Raw genomic sequence first — 15,242 nt, 5'->3', positions numbered from 1 at the left:
GATACAGAAGCATTGCTTGGCCCTCATTATTCAGGCTTTAGCAGAACCCAGATGAAAATTTTTGGTGAGGCAATTTCTACCTGGGGATACTTTGGCTCCTTCAGGGAAGGATTCCCTGGCACTCTATAAACCACCAGCAGAAAAACATGTCTGTGTTTCATAGCAGCAAATCTTTTTTTTTTCTGCCATTTGTGGGAAGTTGGAAAGAAGGGATTCATTGCTTTCTGTGCTCTTACATGTCAAACCCATGTGAACATATTAGAGTAAAAAGAGAAAGAACAGAAATCCTTAATCTCCTCCACTGTGAAATAATTTCTTTTGCATTTAAATAAAGTTTCCCTTTAAGTTCTACAGAGCCTTCCATATGGATCTGTCTGATTCTCCAATCGGACTTATCTGCTCCACTTGCAGATTATTTCCACTGCAGATAATTTTTGTAGCCACACTTGTTTTATATCTAACTGCAGCCACTCAAATGAGTCATCCTTTTTACATTTGTGTATCTTCGTATTTTCTAAAGAACTCTAGGAGCTTCTATTTGCTATTGATTCTCTCATGGCTGATAAACTATTTTAAATTCCTAGCATAGACAGTGAGGTCATCTTTCTCTTCAGGATTCATTATAACATAATAGAATTTTTTTTTTTTTAACCCACTCTTTTTCTAGCTTGAGGCTTATATAACTTTCAAATGAACATTTTCATACTTCTTTTTCTTAGCTAAATTGATTTCCTGTGGCAACTCCATATAAGAGGCTTATGTTTTGCAATCTTGAAGCAAGGTTTAAGTGAAAAAAGGAAATTATGGTATTTCAGGCATCATGACTTTTATTCTCTTAAGCAATTATAATTTTCAAACATAAGAACATTCTCATGAAACATCAACATAATTTTTTAACTTCAAAATAAGTTATTTTGTGCTATGGAGTTTTAGAAACATTTAGGGGGCAGAGGTGAAGTGGAGAGGGTCAGTGGGGGAAAGGAAGGACATCTCTAATGCTTTCAGCACTAAAGATAAATAAAATTTAAAAATAAAAATAAAGTGGCATAGATACTTTGAAAAACAAAAAATATAACAGATGAAAATCAATTATGTGATCTTTTGAAGCTACATAAAACTAAACTTTAAAATGTTTTTAAAAAATTCTAGATTGGTAAGTATATGATTTGCGAATTTCTCTGAAATCTTATTTTATTTGAAAATCTCCCATACCATATAAAATGATTTAATATAATTAATTATTAAATCAAGCAAATTTGCTTACGCATAACTAATAGTAATTTCTAATGTCAGTGCTCAATTCTTTGTAAGTAAAATATTTGAAACCTTGGGCAGCATGAATGTTTTATATCTTTTGGGATATGAAGTTAGCAATATAAAAACCCTACAGCCCTAACTGGTTTAGCTCAGAAGATAGAGCATTGGCCTTCTGACTGAAGGATCCCAGGTTCGATTCCCGTCAAGGGCATGTACCTTGGTTGCAGGTACATCTCCAGTGGAAGGTGTGCAGGAGGCAATTGATCAATGTTTCTCTTTCATTGATGTTTCTGACTCTATCCCTCTCTCTTCCTTTCTGTAAAAAATAAAAACAAAACAAAAAAAATACCCTACATATATGTTCAAATAAATTGTAGAATGAAGCTAAAATTTTGTAGAAATGCAACCTTTCTGATCTATGTAGTATTTGTGGTTGTGATTAATGTGAAGTCAGCTCTGTCTCCAGTCACTGACAAACCCATATGAATGAACATATTAGGGATTACAGATGATAGTCCTTAAATCTCTGAAGCATTTCCTGCTCTGGTTTCTAAGTTTTCAAGTCTGAGGTTATCATCCAATTTTCTGTGCTCCCTCTTCTTTGTAATTCAAAATATAGAGTCTGCTTTCCCTTATATTTTCCTTTTGGCACATATTCTGTCTTTGAAAATGCCTGTTAACTTTAATCCTATGTAAGAAGATACATGAGGATTATAGCTTACTAGTTGCCCTTGGGAATTTTCCCATGTAAGTAGAAGAAAAGACTTTATGACATTGTGCACCAATAGGCACGATATAACTGTGTGTATGCTGATTATAGAGGTAGAGAAAAGCTTAGTTTATAAAGGAAGTGTTTCATAAGTTCTCTATTTTCTCTCTTTTTCTCTGACCTTTTCTAACTATAGTTTTATTATTTTCTTCTTCATATGTCTGAATGATGGTTGTGACTAGGCTTTAAATCTAGGTTATAATGTGTGTGTATGTGTACATGCATGCATGTATGTACACATATATACACATTTCAGAAAATTGAGTATTAATGGATCAAGTTCACTTACTTATACCAAATTCAGAGATTTAAAAATAAATAGATAAGTAGTTGGAATTTATTTTTTTTCTATGAGGAACTAATTTATTTTTGTAATATTGTCAGATCTATAGAAAATGGCACATATCAGCTTTCCTTCAAGTAACAATTATCAGTCACCTTGAGATCCCAGAGGTTACTTGTTACAATACATATTCCTGGGCTTCCCCTAAGAGTCTAATTTAGAAGTTGGGGGGAGGGGAAGCTGGTTTAAAATATATCTTATTCAGAAAGATTGCAGAAAATTTGAGCTGGTAGGGTTAGGCTTTGAAAACATATTTGCTTCCCAAACCTTCATGTGAATACTTACCACTTAAATTGCAGATTTTATGGAGAAGATCTGGGGTGAAGCCTGAGATTCTGCATTTGATTCTCATCCAAGGCATTCTGGGTAGCAAGCCCCTGGAGAAGCAGATTTAAAGGGTGATTCATTTTGAGTGACAGTAGTTCTGATAATCTTGTGCTGAAGGGGTTAAGGAAACTGGCTTTACACACAATTCTCTTTTGTAGGATCCCTTTATATTTACCACACACATTCACTCTTTTTCAAAGAATTTCACACATCTCTCAAAATCTATTGAGTGTATACTCTGGGGTAGGCATCTAGTATGGGATGGTCATGCTAGGCCCTTTGTGATAGTAGGAAGTAACACAGACCATTTTTTAAAAAAATCTTTATTGTTCATATTATTACAAATGTTCATTTCCCCCCCCCCCCTCCATTGCTCCCCTCCAACAGGTTCCCACCCCACCCTCTGCCCTTGCTCCACCCCCCATTATCCTCATCGATAGGTGCAGTTTTTGTTCAGGCTCTTCCCATATCCCCCACTCCCCTTTTCCCTGAGAATCGTCAGTTCACTCTCCTTCCATACCTCTGACTCTATTATATTCACCAGTTAAAGTTAATATTGTTCATCAGATTTTTTTTTTTAATTCCCTTGGTTTTTAGATTCACTTGTTGATAGTTACGTATTTGTTGTTCATAATTTTTATCTTTATTTCTTCCTCTTCCTAAATAAGCCCCTTCAGCAATTCATATAATTCTGCTTTGGCGGTGATGAACTCCTTTAGCTTTTTTTTTTTTTTTTTTTTTTATTAGTGAAGCTCTTTATCTGGCCTTCGACTCTGAGTGATAGCTTTGCTGGATAGATTATTTTTGGCTGTAGGTTCTTGGCTATTCATCACCTTGAATATTTCTTGCCATTCCCATCTGGCCTGCATGGTTTCTGTTGAGAAATCAGCTGACAATCGTATGGTGCTCCTTTATAGGTAACTAACTGCTTTTCTCTTGCTGCTTTTAATATTCTCTCTTTGTCTTTTGCTCTTGGAATTTTAATTATGATGTGTCTTGGTGTGGTCCTCTTTGGAATCCTTTTGTTTGGGGTTCTGTGTGCTTCCTGGACTTGTAAGTCTAATTCTTTCACCAGGTGGGGGAAGTTTTCTGTCACTATTTTTTTCAGTATGTTTTCGGTATCTTGCTCTCTCTCCTCTTCTGGGACCCCCATAATTCTGATGTTGGTTCGCTTGAAGTTTTCCCAAAGGTTTCTTACATTATCTTCAACTTTCTGGATTCTCTTGCCTTCTTGCTTCTGCGGAGGAGTGTCTTCTGGCTCTGTATGTTCCAAATCTTTGACTTGATTCTTGCGATCTTCCATTCTGTTTTTAGGACTCTGTATAATATTTTTTATTTCAGACAATGTATTATTTCTTGTTGATCCCTTATAATTTCTTGTTGATCCCTTATTATTTCTAGTTGATCCCTTTTCATATCCTCATAGATCTCGTTTGTTTTATCGGCCTTTTCTAGGAAATTCTTGAAAAACCTTATAAGCATGGTTTTGAACTTTATATCCAGTCGCTTTTTGTCCTCCATTTCTTTCGTTTGTGATCTGTTTCCTTGTCTAGGCATTTTTGAAGCTTCCCTGAGTTGGTAGCCTTAAAAGTCTCTGTGTTCAGCTTGGATGGGGAGGAGTTTCAGGGTGGAGCTTACAGCCTTGGCTTCCCCTCAGCCTGCCCTATGAGATTCCTGAGTCTCAGTGTTCCTCAGTGTCCTTCGGTACTCACTGCTTTGGTACTCGCTGCAAGCACCTCTGAGAGAAAGGTGCCCTCGAGTTTTGCCCGCTACCAAACAGTCTAGGCTCTCCCCCAACGAGCCTGTAACTGGGGTTCAGATCATTTGGAAGTGGGGTTCAGAGCAGTCTGGAGCTTTTGTCTCCTTCCCGCTAGGGCAATCCAGCAGCACAGTCAACTGTCGGTTCTCTGCGCGCAATGTGCCCACCTCCGAGACTTCCTTTCACCGCTCCCCTGGGTTTTCGCCTTACAGCCCAGGCTCCCTCTGTATGAGCCTGGGTCCCCAGGGTCTGGCCTACAACTGGGGTTCAGTGCAGTCGGAACTGGGGCTCAGCACAGTCCAGAGTTTTTATCTCCTTCCCACTAGGGAACGCCAGCCAGGCACTCAGCCTCCCCCTCCTCTCTGGCTCCGTCCTCTCTGCCCATGCAACGTGTCTCTGTACCTTAGGCTTTTACAACTCCTCTGATTTTCCTTCTGGTTTTCTCTTTCCTTCTCGTTGTAGGATTTTCAGTTAGTCAACTTTCCTGTAGTTCTGGGTAATGTCCATTTTGTATTTTAGTTGTATTTTATTAAAATTGTTGTGTGAGGCTGCAGTTAGGTTTTTACTTAGGCTGCCATCTTGGATTCTTCTCAACACAGACCATTTTTGTTGCATTGATTGTATTTTTAAATTCTGAGATAAATCTTTTAGCTAAATTTTATTTTTTGAGTTCTTTTTTTTTTTTTTTTTTATCATGTTTCTTCTCATATGTATCAACACTCACACTGAATGATGAGTTCTGGGGGGCAAAAGAGGATTGATTGCCGAAACCGGTTTGGCTCAATGGATAGAGCATCGGCTTGGGGACTGAAGGGACCCGGGTTTGATTCCGGTCAAGGGCATGTACCTTGGTTGCAGGCATATCCCCAGTGGGGGGTGTGCAAGAGGCAGCTGATCGATGACTCTCTCTCATCGATGTTTCTAGCTCTCTGTCTCTATCCCTTCCTCTCTGTACAAAAACAATAAAATATATTAAAAAAAAAAAGAGGATTGATTTTTTTGCATCTACATGTAGTCTTTGTCCACAAATTAAAAACAAACATAAGTCTGTGTGTGTGTGTGTTGTCTGTGTCCATCTATTTTTTTTCTCCCCCTTTCAGCAAAACTCATCCCACTCTCTGATGCATCCATCTCAATCAGAATTTTATGCTCCTTTTGTTGACTCTAAAGGCTCTGCTCAGTTTTTATCAATTACAGTTTACGTTTTATATTATTTTGTATTAGATTCAGGTATAGAGCATAATGGTGAGACAATCAGATACTTTGCAAAGTGTTCTCCCTGATATTTCCAGTACCCCACTGACAGGATGGTTATTACAATGTTATCGACTATATTCCCTATGCTGTACTTTATATCCCCATGACTGTTTTTGTAAGTACCAATCTGCACTTCTCAACACCTTAATCTTTTTACCCACTCCTCAAAAGCCCTCCCTGTTGGCAACCATTAGTCTGTTCTCTGCATCTATCAGTTTGTATTTTGTGTGTTTATATTGCTCTTTAGATTCCACATATAAGTGAAATTATATGATATTTGTCTTCCTCTGACTGACTTATTTCACTTAGCATACTCTCTGGGTCCATCCATGCTATCTCAAATGGTAGGCCAAGTAATATTCCATTGTATGTTTGTACTGCCACTCTTTTATATACTCATCTATATGGGTTGTTTCCATATCGTGGCTATGATAAATAACACTGCAATAAACATAGGAATGCATATAGCTTTGATAATGTTTGGGGTTTCTTCAGATAAATCCCCAGAAGTGGAATCACTGAGTCATAGGCAGATTCATTTTTATTTTTTATTTTATTTTCTTTCCTTTTTTTTTATTTTTAGGAAACTCCATACTGTTTTCCACATTGGCTGCACCAATCTGCATTCCCATCAACAGTGCATGAGGGTTCCCTTTCTCCACGTCTTCACCAACACTTGTTGTTTTCTTGATGATAGGCATTCTGACAGGTATGCAGTGATACCTCCTGGTGGTTTTAATTATTCTCAGTTCTTTGATGAAGGAATCTAGCAGAATCATCAGATGTATCATCTCTTTACTGACAAAGAATGGAGAAGGAAATCTTGCAGCTCTTTTGGCTTAAGAAAGAGAACCCCATTTTTATTTAAGTTTCTGGAGAATAGAGATGCCATTTTAATATCATCACCATAGGAAAATAAAGACAATAAGAAAAAACTATATTAAATATATTTCTCAGGACAATAGGGATAACCTCTTCAGCATTATGTTGATATATTTACTATAAACTTTTTGTAAATAATACTTCAAGGTCAGTTTTAGAATTTTAGAAAAGTCAAAAAAGAATTATACATTCACACAAGACTTCACATAAGACAGGCAACTTCACATAAACTTGTGGCCATTTTCAAGTTTATTACTTGGTAACTGGTTTTATGATGTAGAATGCTGTCTGCTTTCCTGCTGCTCTGGGGGAAGATAAAACATTCTCTCGTTATGCGCTTTGAGATTCTTTTCACCATCATTTCGGAGGACTGCAGTTTCAAGGGTAAGCACTACAATAGCATAGTGTGAGCCAAATGAAAAAGCTGGCCCAAGAAACTTTAAATGTACGATATTGAAGAATAGAGGGCAAAGGAGAATTCTAAAAACCTGAACTAGAAGGCATGTACTATAGTGATTTGCTTTTACAGTCACTGGTAAGCTTTAAATGTCAGCCTAAGGTCAATAGTCAGTCCTCTCCTGATCTCTCAGCAGCACTGGGCTCATTTCATCATGCTTTCCTTAAAACTTATTAATTTCAGGACACTCTCTTCCTCTTCTGCTGCACTGGCTATTCCTTTTTCATCTCCTTGGCAGCCAGGTCTGATTTTTATCTTCCTGACTTTTAAAGTTTGAAGTGCTTTTGAAGTGTACTATGCCCGCACCTTCCTCCTGTTCAATCTACCTGTGCTCCCCAGGTGATCTGACCCAGTTCCGTGGCTTCAACACCAACCACTCCCTGGAACATCAGATTCACTTTATCATATTACCTGTCAACCTCTCACATGGGTGTCTAAAAGACTTGTCAAATTTGACAGATCTCAACGTCCTCCCCACTCCAAACCTGCTCTTCCTTTTACTAAGCTCCCATTTTAGTATGTGGCAACCATATTCACCATTTTTGCTTATTCCCTTTTTCTCCATCGAATCCATGAGGAAATTGTCAGTTTTAGTATCTATATATGTCTAGAAATATCCACCTGGTATGGCTCAGTGGGCAGCAAAGGGTCCTAGTCAGGGCACATGCCCAGGTTTTGGGCTCAATCCCAGCAGGGTGGGTGCAGGAGATAATAAATCGATTTTTGATGTTTCTCTCTCATTGATGTTTCTATCTCTTTCTCAAATCAATAAAAACATATTTGAAATATATATCTAGAAACATATGGGGACACATAATCTCACCACTTCCATTAAAACTATTCTAACCAAAGACATCTTTATTTTTTAATGGACTTTGCCCATATAGAGATGAAACTGGTCTCACATCCTCATTCTTTTGTGTCTACTAGCAAATTGTCTCTTTACCAAGATAACAGTTAAGTTGATCCTTATAAAATACAGGATGGGGCAAAGGTAGGCTTATAGTGTGAGTTCACGAAACAGAGTTTATTCTTGTATTATTATTTATTAATTATTATATTATAGTAGAGACCCAATGCATGAAAATTTGTGCAAGAGTAAGCCTTTCTTCCCCCAGCTGCCGACAGTAGCTTGCCTCTGGCACAAGGGACCTGGCCTTCTCTCCTCCGGCCACCGGCAGGCACCCAGGATCCGGGCTGGCTTCCCCTGGGTCACCCACAGGCACCTGGGACTCAGGCTGGCTTCACCTGGGCCATCCGCAGGCATCTGAGACCAGGTTGCCTTCCCTCCAGACCCTGCTTCATCAGGAAGGACATTTGGAATGATGTCCAGAAGACATCTGGTCTAATTAGCATATTACCCTTCTATTATTATAGATTTCATACGGACAACTGTAAGCCTACTTTTGCCCCATCCTGTATAAGTCAGATCCCATCACTCCTGGACTCAAAGCCTTTTAGTGGCTTCCTATACTAGCTTACTTCATTCAGATCCCCACTAAAAGGTGACCTTATCAGATATTTCTTTCCTTTTAACAGTATCTTTGTTTGTTTGTTTATTTTGTTCATCTTTACCTATGGATCTTTTTTAATTGATTTTTAGAGAGAATGATAGGGCAGGGGTGCGGGGGGAGAGAAAGAGAGAGAGAGAGAGAGAGAGAGAGAGAGAGAGAGAGAGAGAGAGAGAGAGAGAGAGAGAGAGAGAGAGAGGAGAGAGAGATCAACGTGAAACAGACACATGGATTGGTTGCCTCCTGCACATGTCCTGATTGGGGCCAGGGATGAACTTGCAAACCAGGTATCTGCCTTTGACTGGAAATTAAGCCTGAGACCCTTTGGTTTTCAGGCCGATGCTCTGTGACTTTACCACACTTGCCAGGGCTTAACAGCATCCTTATAAATAGTGGCTTCTGCCCTCATTCTACAGTATTTTTCTTAAAAATTTTCATCACCTGACACATTACTTGGGTACGTGTTTAGTTATGATTTCTCTTTAAAATATAAGTATAAGCTTCATTAGAGCAATCATTTTGTTTACTATATTTCCAGCACCTTGGATAATAATTTCACCCTTATCAAGTACTCAAAAAATGTTTGTTGAATGAGTGGATGTTAAGACTTGCAAAAGCTCTTGGTATTTTATTTATGAATGATTTTACACATAGAGCAAAATTGAAAGACTTTTGCCTTAAGCACTTACGTTTTTAGCACCTGTGCTTATTTTCATCACATATCTACGTACCTATTTTTTCTTTATCCATCTACTAACCCAACTTATTTTTGGACATATTTCTATGCAAACTAATGACCTCTCTACACTTTCTCTTAATTCAGCATGAAGTTTGTTAATTAAAATTGAATATTTATTTATAGTTGTTTTTGTTTTGCTATAAAATTTAGACAATTAAATATATAAATCTAAAGTATGCATTTCCTGCATTTTGGCCTGTGTGACCCAAACTCTTGTTAAGGTATAGAATATTATCATCATTTTAGGAAATTCTTTCAGCCCCTTTCTAGTCAATTTCTCATTCTCCACCTTGTGGCAACAATTATTCTGGTTACTTTTTCCACCATGGCTTTTAGAATTTTAAGTAAAATTAATCACACAGCTAGCTATAGTCTTTTCTGAAAAAAACTCTTTCAGTGAGCATAGTGCTTTTGCACTCATCCATGTTGTATGTATTAGTAATGCTTATATTTCATTGCCAGGCATGTGAATAGCTGAGTTTGTTGTCTTATTTTCATACTGATGAACAACTGGGCTATTTTCACATTTTGGCTATTATGAATAAAGCTGCTATGCATATTATTCAAGTGTTTTTGTGAACTTATCTTTCTATTTTTTGATAAACCTAATAGGAGATGCTTTAAAATTTATTTTAAAAATATTTCAACATTGACAGACTGGCATAAGTACTAATTTGTATCCTGAAAGAGGTCACTTTCTCTAATAGGGGATTCACATTTAATAGGTGACTGGCTGGCATGTAGGCTAGAGAGTATATGCAAGGAGGCTACTACAAATGTTTCCGCTATCTCTGTCTCCAATTCACACCAAACTTTTTGATATTTGCTTAGCAGTTGGTAGAAGTGGCTTTTGCTAGGCAGAAATCATAATATTCATGATATGTAGATTGGCCAGAAATGATATAGAAGACAGCCCCATAGGTGGGATGTAAGACTCTTGTGAACTGGATGATTGGTTCATAAATAATACTGGTCTCAGCTGCTCATTCAGTTTTCTTGGACTCCTGCCTCTGCCTAGGTGATTTATCAAAGTCTGTGACTAGATTATTGTCATAATAACCATGCATTTACCATTAGGCAATATTCTGCTAGAGCAACTCAAAGGACAGAGAGCTGAGCTTCATTATGTGATACCTATTGCTAATAAATTTCTGTACATGCGGTATAATTTTGTCTGAGACTTGCCTTCATTGTAACCTTGTAGGGATGCTTTGAAAAGTGACCTTTAGTTATCATTTATGCCTAAATATGGACATTTACAAAAAAATAAAAACTCTAAGAAATATATATGACTAAATTGACTTAGGTCAGTTTTGCTATACTAATTCTTTGATACTGAGTTTGATAATATAATCCTTTATGTCTCTATCAAGTCGAGTATTTTAATATAGAGATTAAAAGCACAGAAGGCCTGGGTTCAAATCCCAGCATTCTCATTTACTAATTATTTAGCCTTAGGTGAGTTATTTGACTTCTAATTGTTTCATTTCTTTTCTCAATGGTAGAGTAAGTACCTACTAGAGTTGATATGGAGGTTAAATAAGTTAATATTTGAAGCTACTTCAAACAATGTTATATAAGAATTTGTTAAATGCAAGTATCTGCTATGATATTGGTGAAACTAAATGAGAAGTTATTTGTGCCAGTGTATTCATTCAGAGATTTTTGGTGAAGCATTTAAATAGCACATATAGGATTTTTTTCTTAAAGCTTTCACAGAATTGAATAGAAGTATATTACTTGACCTTAACTGAAGGTAGACAATGTACATATTTGAAATTATTGAAAGTGCTCAAGATTCGACAGCCACAAGCTAGGATAGTGAAACAAAAACCTACGTTAGCCTCAGAAAGCAGATTTCTGCTGCTTCCCTGACATGCAGAAGCTGTTTTCATCTCCACTTACAAGCAGAGAGAGACAGCAAATGAAGACCATGAAAGCAAATGTTTCTAATTTGTAAAACATCAACAGAAAGAAATGTATGAGATCTGAAAATTACAGGAATCCACAATGAAATGTTGACTTCAGCTCATGATGAGAAAACATTTATTTCATCATGCATATAGTTTACTAAAGGACTAAGTTGAATATTTTTAAGGTTCAATAACTCTAATAGCTACATATAACAGTTTGGGTGACACATCAGAATGATAAATGTCCATTCCCCTCTATCTTGGGATTGCAATATGCATTTTGGGTGGAAATTATAGTGTAATGGTTAGGCCTATTTATATTGGTGAGAACTCATACATCTATTCCTTGACTTAGAACTTAGAAAATATTTTGATGTTCAAAATTTAACCTGGAATTTGAGGCTGTGAAGTGATGAAGATGTGATATGACTGTAACGTCTTTAATTTTACATAGCACACACTCATTTTTACTTGGTCTCTTCTTTTTTGTTGTAATAACTGTTGCAGGTTTATGACCTATTTTCCAGGTGAGGAAAATGAGGTTCATGGACATTTTATAGCTTATGCAGTATCATATGAGTGTCAAATAGTGGAGAGGGGATGTTCTTTCTGTTGTTGGATAGGTATCCTGAGCTTTTAATGACATTTCAGTGGCACTGAGAAATCATAAAGAATGAAATTAAGTTCCTCTCAGGGTTGATCATATGAAGCCTGGCTCATTGGCCAGGACTTTGTAACAGTTTAAGGAATAAGTTAAGCAGATGTCTGTGGGATGAGTCCCTGCTCTTTCGAGAGAGGACAAAACCAATGCACATCTGTGAAAGTCATCTGCTAATATCAGCTCATGGCCCTGCAGGAAATGCTCCTCTCAGTTTCCTCCACATTTTGAGGGAAAATAATGTACATCAGCCTGTGAGACTCTGAATGACTTGGTCCTGCTTCTTTTACCCCATCTGGTACTTTTCTTCACGTATCAGTTCTCCGTAGACAGGTGAGCCCTCCAACAGCTTAGCATGGGCCAGGCCTGTTCCTGACTTAGATCCCTTGCAGGAGCTGTTTTCTGTACCAAGAGCGCCCTTTCCTGATGCCTTGGTGTGGTGGGCTCCCTCTGTTTCATTCTGTCACCCCTTAGAAATGATCTCCTGATACAACCCAACCCCACTGTTTCCCCTCCTCACACTCTTATATCATCCTATCTCACTGGCTGCATAGTACATACTAACAGTACTATCAAATCCTTGGCTTATTTGGTTGCTTGACATTTCTTTACGTCCCTTTCTTCAAGAAGGCAGAAGCTATTAGGGCAGAGAACTTGACTTGCTTTCTTGTCATTTCGTGCCCCATACTTAGAATAGCACTTAGTACATAACAGATGTCTAATAAATATTTTTACTGAATAAACTAATATAGAAAATCATATTTATGGGAAAAGAGAAGTATGCTATAGATTTTTTTCTAGTTCAACTTTATTAATTTTCTAGTTCAACTTCATTATCTTCAAAGCAGTGTTTTTTAAAAGAAATTTGTGATATGGTTATGATCTAAAATACCTACTGTCCAGAATGTACCACTAACCACATGTAGCTATTCAGCATTAAACACATAGCTTTTGTGACTAAAGAACTGAATATTATATTTCACTGATTTAAATGTTAATTTAAGTTTGCATAGTCTCATGTGGCTACCATATTAGAGATTACAACCTAAGAAAATCATGCTTTGATATATTAAATACATTGTTGTATTCTTCTTAAAATTGATTTTATGGTGAGAGGGAAAGAAAGAGAGAAACACTGATTTGTTGTTCCATTTATGCATTCATTGGTTGATTCTTGAATGTGCCCTGACCTGGGATCAAACCCACAACCTTGGGACAACACCCTAACCAACTGAGCTAACTGGCTAGGGCCTTTTTTATTCTTTAGTAATAGGCAAAAGAACAGCAGTAACCAAAATAAAACAATCTTTTCTATATTCACTTGGTCAAGGTTTTGAGTAGAACTTCAAGTTTATGACTAAACTGCTTGATTGCCTTCTCCACCCATTAAAAATGGAGCATGATATTGAAGTTTAATTATTTCTGATAAACACACCAAGCCACAGTATATTTTCCAGCAGGGTTACTGATTTGTATACAAATTTCTCTCTTGTCATTCCTGATTTTCCATTGTTTTTTTCTTTTTCTTTTTCATTTCCTAGAGAAGCAGATTACTAATCTCTCTGCAAGGGCCAATCATTAATGTTTAAGTGGTCCTGGTTTTAGGCCCTTGAGAATATGAGCATAATCATTTTGCATATCTCTTACATTAGGTATTATTTTACTGCAGAGAATTCACAGAATGGTATTTATTTCACATCAAAAACAGAAAATTACCATTATGCTTTAAAAATCTTTGACAAAATAATTGTGTAGAGTAAGACTTTTAACCATTATCTATTGTCTAGTTTTACTAGTTTAGGAGAAAGTTGGTAAGAATTCAACTCTTTTTCTCCCATTTAGGAATGAACCAGTTTCTCCAGAGTAAAAGGTTTGAAATTATTTTGAATAAATCAGTATATAGAGTATTTGAAAAACAATTACTTATTAAAACAAGAAACAAAAAATAGGAATGGTTTAAAAATAAAAACATAGTAGAACTGTACCTTTAATATTCTCCAAGTTCCTTATATATTTTGGATATCAACTCTTTAACAGAGATATGGTTTGCAAATATTTTGTCCCATCCTGTAGGTTACTTTTTCATTTTGTTGACTATCTCTTTTGCTGGGCAGAAGCCTTTCACTTTGATGTAGTACTAATAATTGATTTTTACTTTTGTTTATGTTTTGGTGCCATAGCCAAAAAAATCGTTGCAAAGACCAATGTTAAGGAGCTTTTCCTTGTTTCCTCCTAGGAGTTTCAGGTTGTATATTTAAGTCTTTAACCTATTTCGAGTTAATTTTCGTAGTGATGTGAGATAGGAGTCCAGTTTCACTTTTTTGCATGTGGTTATCCAGTTTTCCCAGCACCATTGATGGAAGATGCTATCCCTTCACCATTGAGTATTCTAGGCTCCCCTGTCAAATATTAATGGACCATATTGAGGGGTTTATTTCTCGGCTCTCTTCTCTGTTCCATTGTCTGTGTCTGTTTTTATGCTATTAGCATACTGTTTTGATTTTTATAGTTTTTTTTAAATATATTTTATTGATTTTTTACAGAGAGGAAGGGAGAGAGCTAGAGAGCTAGAAACGTCGATGAGAGAGAAACATCGACCAGCTGCCTCCTGCACTCCCCCAACCGGGGATGTGCCCCCAACCAATGTACATGCCCTTGACCGGAATCGAACCCGGGACCTTTCAGTCCGCAGACCGACACTCTACCGCTGAGCCAAACCGGTTTCGGATGATTTTTATAGTTTTTAAAAAAATATTTATTGTTGAAAGTATTACATACTCCCCTTTTGATCTCTTCCAGCCTACCTCTACCCCACCCCAGGCCTTTGCCACCCTATTGTCTGAGTCCATGGATTATATACACATGCATACAAGTCATTGGTTGATCTCTTCCCACTCACCCACCCACCCTCCCCTGCCTTCCCTCTGAAATTCAACAGTCTGTTCCATGCTTCTAATTTCTGGATCTATTTTCAATTACTATAGCTTTGTAGTATAATTTAAAATCAGGAAGCGTGATGCCTCCAGCTTTGCTCTTTTTCATGACTGCTTTAGCTATTTGGGGGTCTTTTGTGATTCCATCCAAAGTTTAGGATTGTTTTCTATCTTTGAGAAAAATGACAAATTTTAAAAATATATTTTATTGATATTTTTTTTCTTTACAGAGAGGAAGGAAAATAGATAGAAAGTTAGAAACATCAATGAGAGAGATACATCGATGAGCTGCCTCCTGCACACTGCCTAGTTGGTATGTGCCCATAACCATGGTACATGCTCTTGACCAGAATCAAACCTGGGACCCTTGAGTCCACAGGCCAACGTTCTATCCACTGAGCCAAACCAGTTAGGGCTGACATTCAAATTTTGATAGG

This window comes from Pipistrellus kuhlii, unplaced genomic scaffold, assembly GCF_014108245.1.
Source record: "Pipistrellus kuhlii isolate mPipKuh1 unplaced genomic scaffold, mPipKuh1.p scaffold_m20_p_1, whole genome shotgun sequence".
NCBI classification, from domain to species: Eukaryota; Metazoa; Chordata; class Mammalia; order Chiroptera; family Vespertilionidae; genus Pipistrellus; species Pipistrellus kuhlii.
Note: the sequence above shows the minus strand (reverse complement) of the source record.